Raw genomic sequence first — 15,818 nt, 5'->3', positions numbered from 1 at the left:
GTCCAAAGAACATAAATATACATTAAAATGAATTGGTAAAGAAACAAAAAGGGGAAAAAAATGAACAAAATGCATTTAAAAGACAGATGTAAAGGAATAAAATACACAGTGAACATAAAAAGGAAAAGAATAAATATACAAATTAAACAATATAAAATGAGAACAATAAATTTATAAGACAAAAAAAGTGTATATAAAATACACATAAATATTCCAAGTAAACAATATAACCAAATAAAAAGAACAAAGAGCATTATAAACATACATTCAAATGAATGGGGGAAAAGATAAGTGAACAAAATGTTTCTAAAGGAAGGCGACGTAAGAGGAACAACAATACAAAACGTGGAGATCAAAAGCAACATGGACATCTAAAAAGGAACAAACATACAAAGTATACAATATAAAACGAGACAAAGAAATCTATAAATTAAAAAGTGTATATAAAATATATGTAAATGTTCTATATATGGGAACCAATAAAAGTATAAGTATATAAACATAGGAATAAAGAAAATATAAAATGGAACAATTGAATATTAAAATTATAATTATAAAATAATTGTGACCAACTCTAACACAATGTTGTTTGAGCTAGCCAAACCATCCACACTGGCCTTCCATCAACAACAGCATCATCTTCATCTTCATCAGGTCTATAGTTGCGGTCTCCCACAGGTTCTGTGTTGGTTTGTGCAACCCTGGACCTGGTCTCCAGCAACTGTAAAACATGACAGTAAATTAACCACTAAAACTCAGAGAGGAGTATAGTAACATTCTGGAGGGAAAAAGCTTAACCGGTTTCTTAACTTACCCGTCTCTTTCTCTGACGGTTCTGTGTGATGTTCTTCATAGTGTTTCTTTTCTGGGCCTTTTCAGACTGAGCCAAAGAATACTTCCTCAGCAAAGTCTCACAAAATAAAATACATCTTGCGACCTGCCAAATAATACATTAATAATATATAGTTAATGCCAATAAAAGTAAGTAAAACAATTCAATTAAAATGTATTTGTATAGCGCTTTTCACAATACATATTCAGGGTTTTTCCTGGGTCAAAAATGGTCTTCGGTGGTGGCTGACAGACATGGTCATCCATACACACACATACGCACGGTAAAAAAAAAATACCCTACCCACTTGATCTGCAAGCGCAAAACTGACAATAAATTTGAAATAAATTCAAAGAAAGTTTGTAACTTTTGCTTATCTTATTTTGATACCTTGATGTTTGTTTTTTTTCCTCATTTTTACACTATTTACTGATAATTGTTTGTTTTGGTAATCATATCAATATTAAAAAAATGAACAAATAGCCTAATTTTCTGCCATATACAATCAGCTAGCTAACAACAAATTTGTTCTGGGTTCACCTCACTCCAGTCTAAACTAAATTATTTTAGGCTATTTATTTTACTACACATTATGAACATAAATAAGCTGAAAGACTGTTGATAATTAAAAATAATTCTTACTATCCACTCTTGCTAAAGTGGGTAAGCACACTTCTGTTCTCATTTCAGGTGTTGTTCTGAGTAAATGATTAAACTAATTCGTGAGTTCAGTGTTGGACAGATCAGTTGTTCTAACCAGTCGTTAAAATTATTCAGTTCAAAGGAGTCATTAGGTGGCGAATCGGACATTAGAAGACGCGTTGTGTGTGAATCCCGTCTTTAGAACATCGCGAAAGATTTGTCAACACACAGAAAACACTTCATAACCGGATAGGATTTGTTTCCTGTTTATTTAAAGTATGCTTTATGTCAGCTGGTCAGAGAATCAGTCAATGTTTTTTGAGCGCATTTCACACCCAGCGGTAATTAAAGGAAAACATCGTCTGATAGCGCCACGTGCAACATGGATTCGGTCTTCCGACCTTTTGATTTTGATTAACGTAATATGTGAAACATTAGAAAGCTAAGAATGCTTATTTTGAAGACAGAGAGAGTGCGAGCGAGGGATGAGCTCACTGGTCATTCTCTCTGTCACTCAGTTAACTCAAGTGCAGCAGTCATCTGTTCTACATCACTCATAAATCACAATAACTGATCAAATAAGGCTTTGGCGGGACAAAAATTTGTTTTGGCGGCCGGCAAAAATTTTTCAATGTAGGAAAAACCCTGATATTGTTTCAAAGCAACTTCACAGAAAATGCATGTGTCTACATTACAAAAAAAAACAGAGAACATTAAAATACTTTTTAATATTACCTTTTACACATTCAGGGTCAACATCTGTAAAAGTTCTTCACGATCATGGATCCAAAACTTCTGGATCATGAGGGGGGAAGAAACATGCACACACACAAATGAATATTAATTTGTTTGATAAAACATTAATATTAATTATCAACTTACGGACAAGGACTTGCAAAACATACTCACCAGGCCCATACAAAAACTTCACAGTAGATCCAAAATCCTGGTTTGCCTATAATTTTTAAGTATGGTGGTTTCCTGTCCTCTCTGTTGAACAAGTGTACATGACAGTGTTCTCTGATTACTCTTTCCAAAACTCTGTTACATTTATGACAAGCTTGATCTTAAAACTAGCTGACAGTAGGGATGGGCATTATGACCATATAATTATACATACATGAGAAATTATATTTTACAATAACGATATCACAATATATTTATTTTGATGGATATTTTATTAAAATGCTACAGAATAATACTGCTTTAAAAGTCTTCACTGTATGATATTCAATTAATTAATATCACTTGATTCTTAAAGAAGCAGAAGGTCTTCTCTATCTCTTTTGTTTTATTAAAATGATGACAAAGCTGCAGCCCCTTTAAGAACGGATGCACAGAATGACACGCATCCGGGTTTCCCCACGTTAACTTGAACTGTTTAACTTACTTAAGACATAACTGACTATTTAAATCAAGTGAATACCTCACATGACAAGGTTTCTGAGATAATTGTGTGCATTTTACAGAAAGATAATTGATTTCGGGATCGCATGCTGTCTGAGAGAGGCTTAATTTAACACATGTCCCGTTCATTATTCTACATTCATGCATGTTTCCTTGTCAAAATGTCAAAAAGTTTTAGTACAGTCAGTGCTGCGTTATATACGCTATATTCCCATTCCGCGATATAAAAAGGTAATGTTAACGTTTACAGCAAAATCGCTAACAATAGTCAGTATCATCAGATCGCCATAACACCCAGCCCTAGCTTAACAATATTACAACAAAACACAGAAACAGAATATGTAAGTTAATCATGATTAGCATATGACTTTAATGCACTAACGTTATATCTTGATGAGCAGTAGAAACAATATAAAGGGATTTACGTTACCTTCTGCCGTCTGCTGTCCGCCATTGGAAACTTAGTCTGTTCGTATTCATGTTTTTTCGTTCTCAGTCGACATCCCACAATCAAAATTCGTCCAAAATAAGATTTTAACAGGTTTAAATGGTCCATGCAATGCCATTAATAGACCGACGTGAAGATTAGAAGCCGCGATCGCGTCGCGTCCCCGCGAGCCACGAGCAACTCCAAGACAACGGGTGTATAATTCAAACTGAAGGCGCGCACTGTCATTGGCCAGATTTCTGGATGACGTTCAGATTGACCAATCACGCTCAAAAGAACACGGAAAGACAGCAAATAGCCTTGCAAATATAGAAAAAACTTGTTTTAAACAACAGTTAGAAAATGTGTATATTTATTTTTATTTGCTGTTATATTTAATTAATTGGTCAAATGGTGTTTTGCGGTGTGGGCAGAAGTTTCAACCTGGAGAGCAGTGCAGATTTGTACTCTTTAAAAACAATTATTGTTTGATATTTAGTTTGCTATATATTTTGTTATATTTGTATCCAGAATTGAATGTAAAACCAGTTTGAATGTAAAAATACACCTTCACTGTAAAACAGAAAATTAAAGTAAAATATCTTAATTTAAATAAGGAAAAATCTGTAAACTAATAGTGTTTTCTCTAAAACGTTTAATGTAAATTTCTGTGACGTTTTTTAACTTTATTTGACTTTAGATATTTGACTTTAATTTTACGGTTTTTGTTTTGCAGCTGTAGCTGCTGTTTTTTTTAGGTTTTTATTTTTACAGTGTAAATATAAAACTAATAAGATTTACTTTAAAATGACAAAGAATAATGTTAAATTGTTAGTATGGACATAAACATAAACCTTTAATATAATGAGCTAAATATTGTATTACAGTTGTTAATTTACAGATATTGTTTGTAATTTTGCATGAATTTGTTATTTATGAAAACAGAAAAATAATACAGTGATGTTCCTGTATAAAAAAATGAGAATTACTGTAGTTTGTCATTAATGATATAATCCTTAAAATAACAGTCAAGTTGTTTATTTAGATATTGTTTGTAATTTTACATCGTTTTAAACATAATTCAAAATTACAAGAAAATAGTTTTTTTCTGTAAAATTAGGATTATTTTTATTGGTTGCCTTATTTTTATTGGTAACCTTATTGGTTGCACCTACATCTATTGTGAGTGGTGGATTTCAAACCTCAAAACGCCCCTCTTTTGCAGCGTGTTAAAGTTAAGAATCTTGGAGTGACACTTTTTGTTAACAGTTGCAGAGCTGAAAGATCTGCTTGTGTTTCTGTGTTTCTTGAGCAAGTGAATCCCTGCTCTTTTTTATTCCATATTTTTATTTTGAGCATATCAGTTTTTGGTGTTTTTAAAACAAACTTTTTCATTTTCCACATTTCATCTCCTTTTTATTTAATTCTATTATTGCCTACAATTTGTAAAACTTTGCAAAAATTGTTTGGGGATAGTCTAAAATGTTTGGTTAATTATCCTTTGTTAATTCCATTACATTTCTTTGTTTATTTCATTACATATTCAGATTTTTTTGTGAACGTATATGTTCAGACAGGGTTTTTATTTTGTACTGTTTTTATAAAAAATATTTGATTAAGAGACTCTTTTCATGCAGTGGTTTTAAGGCCCTGACACACCATTCTGATGGTTTGGCCCAGACCCAGGCAACGTGAACCAACCCCACAGTCGGCTTTAGTCATTGCTAGTTCAGTTTAGTGTTTCAGGGCCTTAAGAATTTATTTTTCTGTGCAAAAAGCTTGTTTGCTGTAGCCTACAGTAGACCAGAGATAATTCTCAATCCTGAAGTCCTCCCCTGCCCCCCCTCTCTCTGAGAACAGCCAGCACAAGTGTCAGTCATTAACATATGAAAGGTCTTCTTCACACCTAACAGTCTTCAGTCCTAGCACACCCAGCAGTGTTTCAGCTGTATATGTCCGTGAAATTTCACGGATTCCTGTATACGTCCGCATACGTGAGGTTTCCGGGTTTTTCTGGAAATATACTGTTCCGTGTTACTCTGATCCGCTTTTTCCCACATACATCCGGTAAACATCAAATTACACAGGAGTATACCATGCCCGGATAGTGCCGGATTTCAGTGTTTTCATGCAGTGTAAGCTTACTTTTGTACATGGTTTATAACGGTGTCTGTTACTGATTAAGAAGTAATGTAAAAAAAAAAATCTTATAACATAACATCAATCTGTCAATGAACTAACACATCAGGAAACACATAGCAACTACGCTACTCTGCCAGTACAAAGATAGATCAAAGTGACATGACGTTAACCAACCATTCAGAAACGTTCGTCATCTGTTCCTGGTCCGACTCCGGTTCAAAATGATAAGGTTGCTCAGATGTGTCCTCAGAGACTCCCGTTGCCATTATTTCTCGAAAATATACCCTCAAATGTTGTCAAGGCAAAACTCCACGTGTGTTGTGGTGTTGTGTCGGGTCGAACCGAACGCCCCACAGAGCAGAGGGGGCGGGGTGAGCAAAGCTCATTATCATTTAAAGTCACATACACTGAAATGAGTTGCTGAAAACTGAGCTGGTTTTGACCAGGTAAAATGAGTGTTTTCTTACAATACTAATGAGAATTTTTAATTAAAGTATATTACAAACTTTTCATTTAGACACTAAAGAATCATATTAACTTGTACAAAAATGTCATTCTATGACCCCTTTAAGTGATGATATTTTCAGAACATTGTCTACCCCAACAGTCTTAAAACGTTTCCAGAATGTTCTCCTAAAAGATACAATAATGTACTTTAAAAACACGTTTTTAGTGATAAAATTGTTGGAACATTATGCCCATTGTTATAAAGTTTTTTTTTTCTAGTTTGTTAAATGTTCTCAGACAGTTTTATTTAGAGTCGAACTTCATGCTTCAATAACATGCAAATGTTGTGTAACATTTTAAACTTTATTAGCTTTAACAGAAAGAAAGTGGATAAGCTGTGTTCTCTTTACACATTCATGTGCACATCATGAAATACAACTATGAATATTTTTTTTTAAACATTTGTATTAGTACCATGATTAAAAATAAAAAAAAATGCTCAAGAAACAACTATGATTAAACAACAAAAATTTACATTTTTATACATTTTGTATTTGTTAACGGTTCTTTAGTCAGCAGATTCAAACAGGTCACTGCATGTTCTTGACGCATTAATTGACTTACATCCATGGATGGTCCTCCATTATCCCCCTGCATAGACAATTTTATGAATTAAAATCAGAATAATTTAGGATTTCTTAAAAAGTAGATGCTGTTGTCTTTCATGCATGTAAAAATAAATAGGGAAATTAATACACATTACAATTAAGTAAATAAAATAAAAAATAAAGTAAAACAAAATAGTTAGATACAACTTTTTTTTTTTTTTTTTTTTTTTTTTACAAATCATTTATCATTTGTTTATTTATATTCATATTTTTTCCTATTATTAAATTAATTGATTTATAAAACAAAGATGGATGAATGAACCAAACTACTAAAAACAGGTAACGACAAAAACGTGATTTGAAAATTTGCATTACCATTTCAAACCATCCTGTCACTAAAATCTAGCTACATGTCAGCTACAATGACACCGTAAACTGTAATGCAGTGTGTCAGTTACTTTTTTCAAGTTCACCGAACATGGCTTTCTTGCTTAGCCAGAAAATGTTGCTATGGCTACCCTCTAAAGGCCTGTACACACCAGGACGAATATCGCACGCGCTTATCGCCAGCGTTTTTCGTGACCTTTTTTGGCGCGTCTTGAGTGTTCACACCCAAGCGATTTCCACTGGCGATGCGCCGAGTGAACGTGCACATTCAGTAGATGCGCTCCCGGTACACAAGGTGGTGCTGCGGCCAGAGGTGGGTAGAGTAGCCAAAATCTGTACTCAAGTAAAAGTAAAAGTAACAATCGTAATATTTACTTGAGTAAGAGTAAAAAAGTATTCGATGAGAAAACTACTCAAGTAGTTAGTTACTAGTTACTTTCGATCTGATTGATAAGAAGCGAAAACCCTGAATTTCAGGCTACTTGGAGAGCTTTCACACACCTCTCTGTAACACTTTACAATAAGGTTGTATTAACATTAGTTAATGTATTAGTTAACATGAACTAACCATGAACAACACCTCTGTTCAGCATTAGTTAATCTTTGTCAACGTTAGTTCATAAAAATCCAGCTGTTCATGGTTTGTTCATGTTAGTTCACAGTGCATTGACTAATGTTAACAATATTTGAATATTGCATTAGTAAATGTTTAAATTAACATAAAGATAAATAAGTGCTTTATAAGTGCAGTTCATTATTAGTTCATGTTAACTAATGTAAGCTAATGAACCATATATATATATATGTGTGTGTGTGTGTGTGTGTGTGTGTGTGTGTGTGTGTGTGTGTGTGTGTGTGTGTGTGTGTGTGTGTGTGTGTGTGTGTGTGTGTGTGTGTGTGTGTGTGTGTGTGTGTGTGGGCATGTTTTCGTGAAATATCAGAACACAAATGTGTATAATGACATGGGTATGACATAGGTATTACAAAAAGAGGGTGAAATATGAGGACGTTCCCATGTCCTCACTTTTCAAAATGCTTATAAATCACACAGAATGAGGTTTTTTTCACAGAAAGTGAACTGCACAGTCTCCTGTGAGGGTTAGGTTTAGGGGCAGGGGCAGTGTAAGGGGATAGAAAATACGGTTTGTACGGTATAAAAACCATTACGCCTATGGAATGTCCTCACATTTCACAAAAACAAACATGTGTGTGTGTGTGTGTGTGTGTGTGTGTGTGTGTGTGTGTGTGTGTGTGTGTGTGTGTGTGTGTGTGTGTGTGTGTGTGTGTGTGTGTGTGTGTGTGTGTGTGTGTGTGTGTGTGTGTGTGTGTGTGTGATTAATGGTTAAACAGTGTAAATTAATGGTGGGCTGGGCTAACTAGAGCTCTTCTTAAAACATACTTTGTTCTTATATTTAATAAGTATAAAGGCTATTCTTTAGGTAAGAATAAAATACAATACCGTTTTTATTTGTATGTATTTTCTACACTTCAGACAGGTGTCTGTCCGGATTTGTGTATAAATGCAAGACGTCACATTAGGCTATTCAATTTGTTTCGTTTTGTGAAGAAAAGGATATGTAAATGTGAAGATGTGAACGTTTGTTCGTGGACGTGTGTTGCAGGGCCGTGCAGAGAGTTCTTCAGGGGCAGGGGCTCATGTAAAAAAGGGGCATATATATATATATATATATATATATATATATATATATATATATATATATATATATATATATATATATATATATATATATATATATATATATATCCTTATGCTCATCAAGCCTGCATTTATTTAATCAAAAATACAGAAAAAACAGTATCCTAATATTGTGAAATATTATTACATTATGTTCTTTTTAACTTTTTATTAATCAAAGAATCTTGAAAAGAGTATCACAGTTTCCATCATTGACATTAAATCCTCATATTAGAATGATTTCTGAATGATCATGTGACACTGAAGAGTGGAGTAATGATGCTGAAAATCCAGCTGTGATCACAGGAATAAATTATATTTTAAATTATTTTAAAATAGAAAACCATTATTTTAGTAATATTTCACAATATTGCTGTTTTTTATTAAATAAATGCAGGCTTGATGAACTTAAGAGACTTATAATGCTGTATAATATTCAAAAATGGTAAGTTAATATAATAAAGTCCTTTCACGTCACCATTTCTCCAGCCTACACTTCATATAATAGGCCTGTAGGTGCCGGCGGCACTTGGGTTTTGTTAACTTTGATAGTTTCATGAAATAGTAAACGGTGTATCAATATACATAAATACAAGTGAATTTAACACTACTTACCATTAATGCGACTTTTGCTGCTGTGGTTTTGTGCAGGGATTTGTTTGTTGTCAGTTAAAATCAATTTAGTTAGTGATGGAATTTAAAATATGACACAAACCACAGGAAATCGTTCCACAAACGTTAGTTAGTCTGTCCATGTAATTTTCAACCGATTTATGAATAAGAACAGAAAATTACCGCTCCACTTTACATCGCCCAATGGAATTTGAACTTGCTTTGCCAGATCACGATTGGTTGGTGTAACTTATGACAAACGGGCATTGGTGAATTGTGTAATACTTATATAATATATAGATTTGTAATTATATCAACACATTAGCTGGATGAAAAAAAAATATTGGTTTACTTTTTTCCCGTAAGGCCACACACTCTCTGAAAGGACCATATTTGGCTCGAGAGCCGTTTCCGAGCACTGGAAAATCAGCTGTCAATCAAAACGCACGCAACCCATAGCAACGCGTTATGGCCAGAGCCGGATTAACGCAAAGGCAAACTAGGCACGTGCCTAGAGCCCGATTGGCGGGATGGGGCCCAGACAGAAAAAAAATAAAAAAATAAAAATAATGTACAAATGTCCTATCTACAATTTATTTCAATATTTATGAATTACCTAAAAATAGTGACGATGTTTATCTTAACCATAGACTGTTACATTACGTCACATTAACGCCTGCCCATGACTGTATTTATTATAATCAGGTCAGAGCGGGACAACAAAGCTAGCAGGCAGGTGTTTTGAGTAGGCTAACATTCAAGATGCTTTCGGGTGCGGCAAAACGTAAAAAGAAAAAAAATGAAGAGGAACAAAAGAAGAGACAGCGGGGGGCTTTATAGAAGTTTCTGTCTGGCAGCCGTCCGACAGCTGTGAACCCGAGTCAGCAGAGCCAAAGGCCGAGCCATGCCCGGAGACACGGCCCGAAGACGCGGTGGAAGATGCGGCGGAAAATAAGTAAAACAACATTTCCGTGTCAAGTTTTATGCTGCGTTCACACCAAACGCGAATAGAGCGTCTGGCGCGAGTGATTTCAATGTTAAGTCAATGGAAAGGTGCGTTTACGTGCGTCTGGAGGTCCCGCGACGCGGAAGGCGCATTTCGCGCGGAACGCAGCATTAAGTTACAAGAAAATCTAATTCAAAATAATAATAAAAGATAAAAACAAATGTAAAAAAAAGAAATAAATCAATAAAAGAATAATGGCATGGCCCTACTTTACATATGATAGGCTATAATAATCATGTATGGCTCCCATAATTGTACAAAGTCCTTTATTTTACTCTTGGAGATATAAGTCAGCCTTTCCAGTCCAATGCACTCTGAAAGTTCTTTTATCCATTGTCTTATAGAAGGTGCTTCCATGCAGGGCCGGCGTTTGCTATAGGCGAGCTAGGCGGTTGCCTAGGGCGACAAATGTGTTGGGGGCGCAGCCAGGCGCCCTCTAGTGGCGCCCTTAAACTTACTTCCCATTAAGCATAGAATTAAAACAAGCGAAATAAAACATACTGTTTATTAAACATGATCATCCTTGGGCGCCCCCTCAGCCGCACGTTTAATTACTTAACCTGATTATTAGATTGAATTGAAAGTGAATATTGTCGAGCACAGGCGTTATGTTAGGCAAGTGCTCAGCACTGGCGCGTTCTTCAAAAATGAAGCGGTCTAAACCCTCGAGTGCACAGGGACGGAAAAAGAGAAAGGCAGATGATCAAAAGAAAGCCCAGTATAGAGGTAAGTCTTCTCATCTCAGCCATAAAGGTGTCAAACGAAATAAATTTACTTCGTATTATCGATATTATCAACTAATATTGGACGGCATTGGACGTTTTATTGCTGTCACTAAGCTATCACTAGCTAGTTATCTACATATTACTACGCATTTCACTGACAATAAGGAAATCCAGACGAGCCAAATTTTAATGCTGCGTCAATTTTGAAGGTGAATAGAAATGCCAGAAACAACTGTTCATCTTTTATTATTTAAGATAGGGATAGAGCTACAATAACTTATATATTTTAATTTTGTAGTGGTAAGTACAGTGTATCCATAATAGCACTTTTGTTTGTAGAGGGTATAACGTTAGTTAATCCAGTTTATGGGTCATAATTTGCTTAAGTGTCTTTACAGGTGCTTAAGAGAGTTTTTGCACAGTTTATGGAGTTAATATTTGGTAAATATCCTTGAACATTCTTTCTAGCATTTGTGTATGACCAATTTCTTGCAGTTGATCCTTCAAGTCTTAACTTTCTTGATTAAGTGTTGGAATGACTATAAAAGCATTTTGTTTGTTCATCCATAGTTTGAGTCATAATTTGTTAAATATCCTCCAACTTTCTTTGTAGCATTTTTGTATGTGCAATTTATTAGAGTGTATCATTTAAGTCATAATTAGCTTTTTAAGTCTTGGAGTAACAATAGGAGCATTTTTGTTTATATAGTTTTTATAAATACTTAACCCATTTGTGCCCAATTTTTTTCTGAATGGCATGTTCTGCATTTATTTTCCCCAGGTTTTTGTATTTTTTCTTGAAAATCGTATTTGAATCTGTGGCAACTATAGTTGCCGGTGGGCAAATATGTTGTATGCACCCCTTCAATGTCAAATATGAATAAGAGGAGAACATTTAGCATCTAACTCAAAATAACTGCTTTCAACAGATCAATCTTTATTCATAATCAAATTTATTATGTTTGACTAAGTATACTAAAAACTATAGATCTGTTGTAAGATGTGTTTTGTTTGGATGATTCTATAGACCTTCATGATTATGTTGATATATATATATATGTCAACAAAAAATACTTATTAGTAACATGAAAATGACCTTTCTTTGGGAGGGTTTGCCTTCGTTGTGCTCCCTGGAAGTAGGGGTATGAAGTTGGCAGTCTCATGTGACAGGAAGGAAGTTAATATTTTTTTTTTTTCTTGAAATCCTTTATTTGGTTGTCTGCTTGTGTGTCATTAAGATATAAAACATGGATAATATCTAGAAAAATACTTACAGAAGGAAAATGACAACTATACACTGGCAACTATAGTTGCCGGTGGGCTTAACAATTAGAGGGGGGGGGGGGGGGGGCAAAACTCAATCTCGCCTAGGGCAACCAAAGAGCTAGAGCCGGCCCTGCTTCCATGCTCTTCCAGTTCAGCAATGGCTCTTCTGGGATGTAACAATCCAAAGTCCAATAGTCTAGTGTGTTTCTTTGTTTGTGAGAAACCTGTAGGATATATTCCCAGTACACAAAGTTTGGCACAATGTGGTATTTTAAGATTAAAGCGTTCTGACAAACATTTTATGACATCCTTCCAGAACTTCTGTATATCAGAACATTCCCATAGACAGTGAATTAGAGTTCCTTTAGAATTTTGGCATTTTGTATATATATCAGGAATATTGCTAGACATATGATTGAGTTTTTCAGGTGTTATATAAACCCCTGTCAACCATTTATACTGTAATAATTTAAGCCGCGTGTTTATGATTTGTTTTTGCGCCTTTAAACATGCTTCAGTCCGTTCAAATTCCTCTGTTTATTCTTGAATGGCTTTCCTCCATGCGTTTAATTTGTCTACAGCAGACTCTTTAGAGTTAGACATTATAATATTTTGACAATTGGCCCTTTTCACCTCTTTTTTCAATTATTTCCTCAATTAATGACAGCTTGGGAATGTACATAATATCTGTAGACCTGGAAGACATAAAACTTTTAAGCTGTGAATATTTAAAAAAAAAAAATGTTTTGAGGGAATCTGGTGTTTATCACACAATTCTTGAAATGTAAGAAGTATACCATCCATATACAAGTCTTTAATAGTCTGAATACCTTTAGTTTTCCATAGTTTAAATCCTCCATCCTTATATTTATTATTATTTATTGTTAGACAGTTTCTAAATGGTCTTGATGAATGTGAAGGGGTCATGTTTGCCTTCTTGTTCTTAATTACAACATTTATAAATGTTGTAAGCTATTGTATTTTGCAGAAAATCTTAATTACAACATTTATAAATGTTGTAAGCTATTGCATTTTGCAGAAAAACTCATTTGCTCTGTTTACATAGTTTACTGATACCTATTGGTTATTTACTGGTACTACTGCCTTAACAATGACACTCCCATGGATGAGGATAATTTAATAGCATTTAATAGAGCCGTGTAATGACGTATAAATAATGAATATCAAAAAATAGTCTGATAGACTGTTTAATATACAACACAACCAATTTGTAACCAAAGACTAGGCTATGTAAAATGTGAATTCACTTTTATTAGTAACTTTGGTAAGTTTCAGATTTCAATTAATAAATAACATCGATGGAGGGGGGCCCAAAAAATGCAGACTGCCTAGTGTAGTCCATTTATTTAATCCGGCTCTGGTTATGGCAACACCTCAACAGAAATTGTCCGACTTTTGAGCCGTTCGTTACTATTGTATACATTGTCATGTTATTATAATCACATTTATTTAGTTTTATTGACCACGATATTATCCTTGATATTTGTCTGAGAGGGGCACTTTTGATTCATTTTGAAAAAGGGCAGGGGCTCGAGCACCCAAAGCCCCCCCCCCCCCCCCCCTCTGCACGTGCCTGGTTTTTAAACAGCTCTGCGATTGAGGAGTTTATGCATTTGAATATTCATAGTTATTATAAAAACTAGAGTATTTATGAATGGTTATGGCAATAACTGTTACATTTGTATATTATATTTTATGAATATGTAAACAAATTAAAAGTGCTGAGAAGCACCTGAGGGCTGTCATTTTTTATATTTTACTTCATTTCTCAGGAACGTTTACTGTGCAGCTGCACTTGGGAAAGAAAGCGCAGGAGATGAGACGCTACAAAGACCATTGATTAAGAATAGCCTACATTTATACATAGTTAACCAAATCAAAGTATTTTCATATTGAATGACAGGTGCAGCTTCAAATCTGTTCATAGTCAATACAGGTAACTTATAAGTAAACTGATAAAACTAATGGACTATGTTTTGATTATTATGTTTTAGATAGCCTATACTGTGTGTTTTGTAAATGAATATGCTTATTATATGGTTTTCAATTTGAAAGTAAAGTAAATTACAATATTAATTTATGTTAGGCTATATCATAATCTGCACCCGTTGTTGCCTTTCTTTGATGACGTTGCAGGGCGTTCCAAATGAGCGATTATTGTCAGCGAAGTCCACTTCAGCTAATATACCGTGCTCAGGGAGTAGGGAGCAGTGAACAGTGCGTAGGGACCCTGTCGAATATGCCGTGCGAAAAGTGACATTTCACAAACTTCCCAGAAGAAGGAGAAGGAGCAGTCTACCCATCCGTCGCCGTCAGTCCGTGTCTTTTTTTGAATGGGATTGATAGAGACGTTAGACGACAGACCGGCGGCGAAGTCACGGCGACGTCATGGTAGGAACGAATACCTACGGCGGCGTGGCGACGGCGTATGTGAGAAATTGACTAAATTTTAACGTCTGAACTAGGCACGTCGCCTTATAAGACGCCTGATACATACGTCGTTTCTATGTACGTCGCCTTATAAGACGCCTGATACATACGTCGTTTCTATGTACGTCGCCTTAGAAGACGCCTGATATATACGTCGTCGCCTTACAATACGCCTATACGGAGAATTAATTATCATACCTTTCCATCTCTCCCTAAAATGAAATAACTTTATTTCAATATAATAAATTACATACCCATCTAAATAATTCCTTAAATCTAAATTTAATATTGGAGAAAACTCTTGTTAATTTTGTGGAACTAAAATTGAAACCACTGAGCATATATATTTTTTCATTATTATTATTATTACTCCAAATTGCTTTGGTCTCAATTGTACAAACTGTCATATATTATTATATGTGTAAATCTCATTGAATACAAACAAATTCATTTTGGTTTACTTAAGAAAGATCGATCACAATTGATTAATAACCTATTTGAACTTGCTAAATACTTTATTCATAATTGCAGATTTTTGAAAACCCCTCCTTTTCTCATTTTACTAATGAACTTAAAGCTTTTGCTGCTTCACGTTGTAGCCTTTCAAGTGAAAAAGCTTCTTCATTAGCCAGTTTTTTAAATAAGCTAAGAGCAATATAGCTCCTTACTATGTATTTTATTTTATTTTCTTCATTTAATTTTTTTAATTCCTTGCCCTTGATTCGAGACTTCATTGCTGTTACTTATTGTAATTTGCCACGTCTGCCTTTTGAGTATTTGCTTATTTTTCAATTAAAACACCTGATACATATACATCGTTTCCATGTATTTTGCCTTTGAAAGCATTTAAAAGTTTGCATTAGTATAGGCTAGATATTTGTTATAGGCTATTTATTTTACAGTTATTAGTTAACTTTCCCAAAAAGTGTCAATAGTGTTTACTACTTATAAGTTTATTTCATTTTTATTATTATTAACAATGTTAACAAATAAAAAAAACTGTCACAAATTGACAAACATTAACATTATGATCGGATTCCAATAAAGAAACGAAAAGAAAGAAAATAATCTGGGCTGCGTTTCCCAAAAGCATGGTAAACCTAAATTGATCGTAAAAACGATCGTACGAGTGATCTTAATATTAAGGTCTGTTTCCCAAAAGCATCGTAA

The sequence above is a fragment of the Gobio gobio genome, assembly GCF_949357685.1.
Source record: "Gobio gobio genome assembly, chromosome: 24".
NCBI lineage: Eukaryota > Metazoa > Chordata > Actinopteri > Cypriniformes > Gobionidae > Gobio > Gobio gobio.
Note: the sequence above shows the minus strand (reverse complement) of the source record.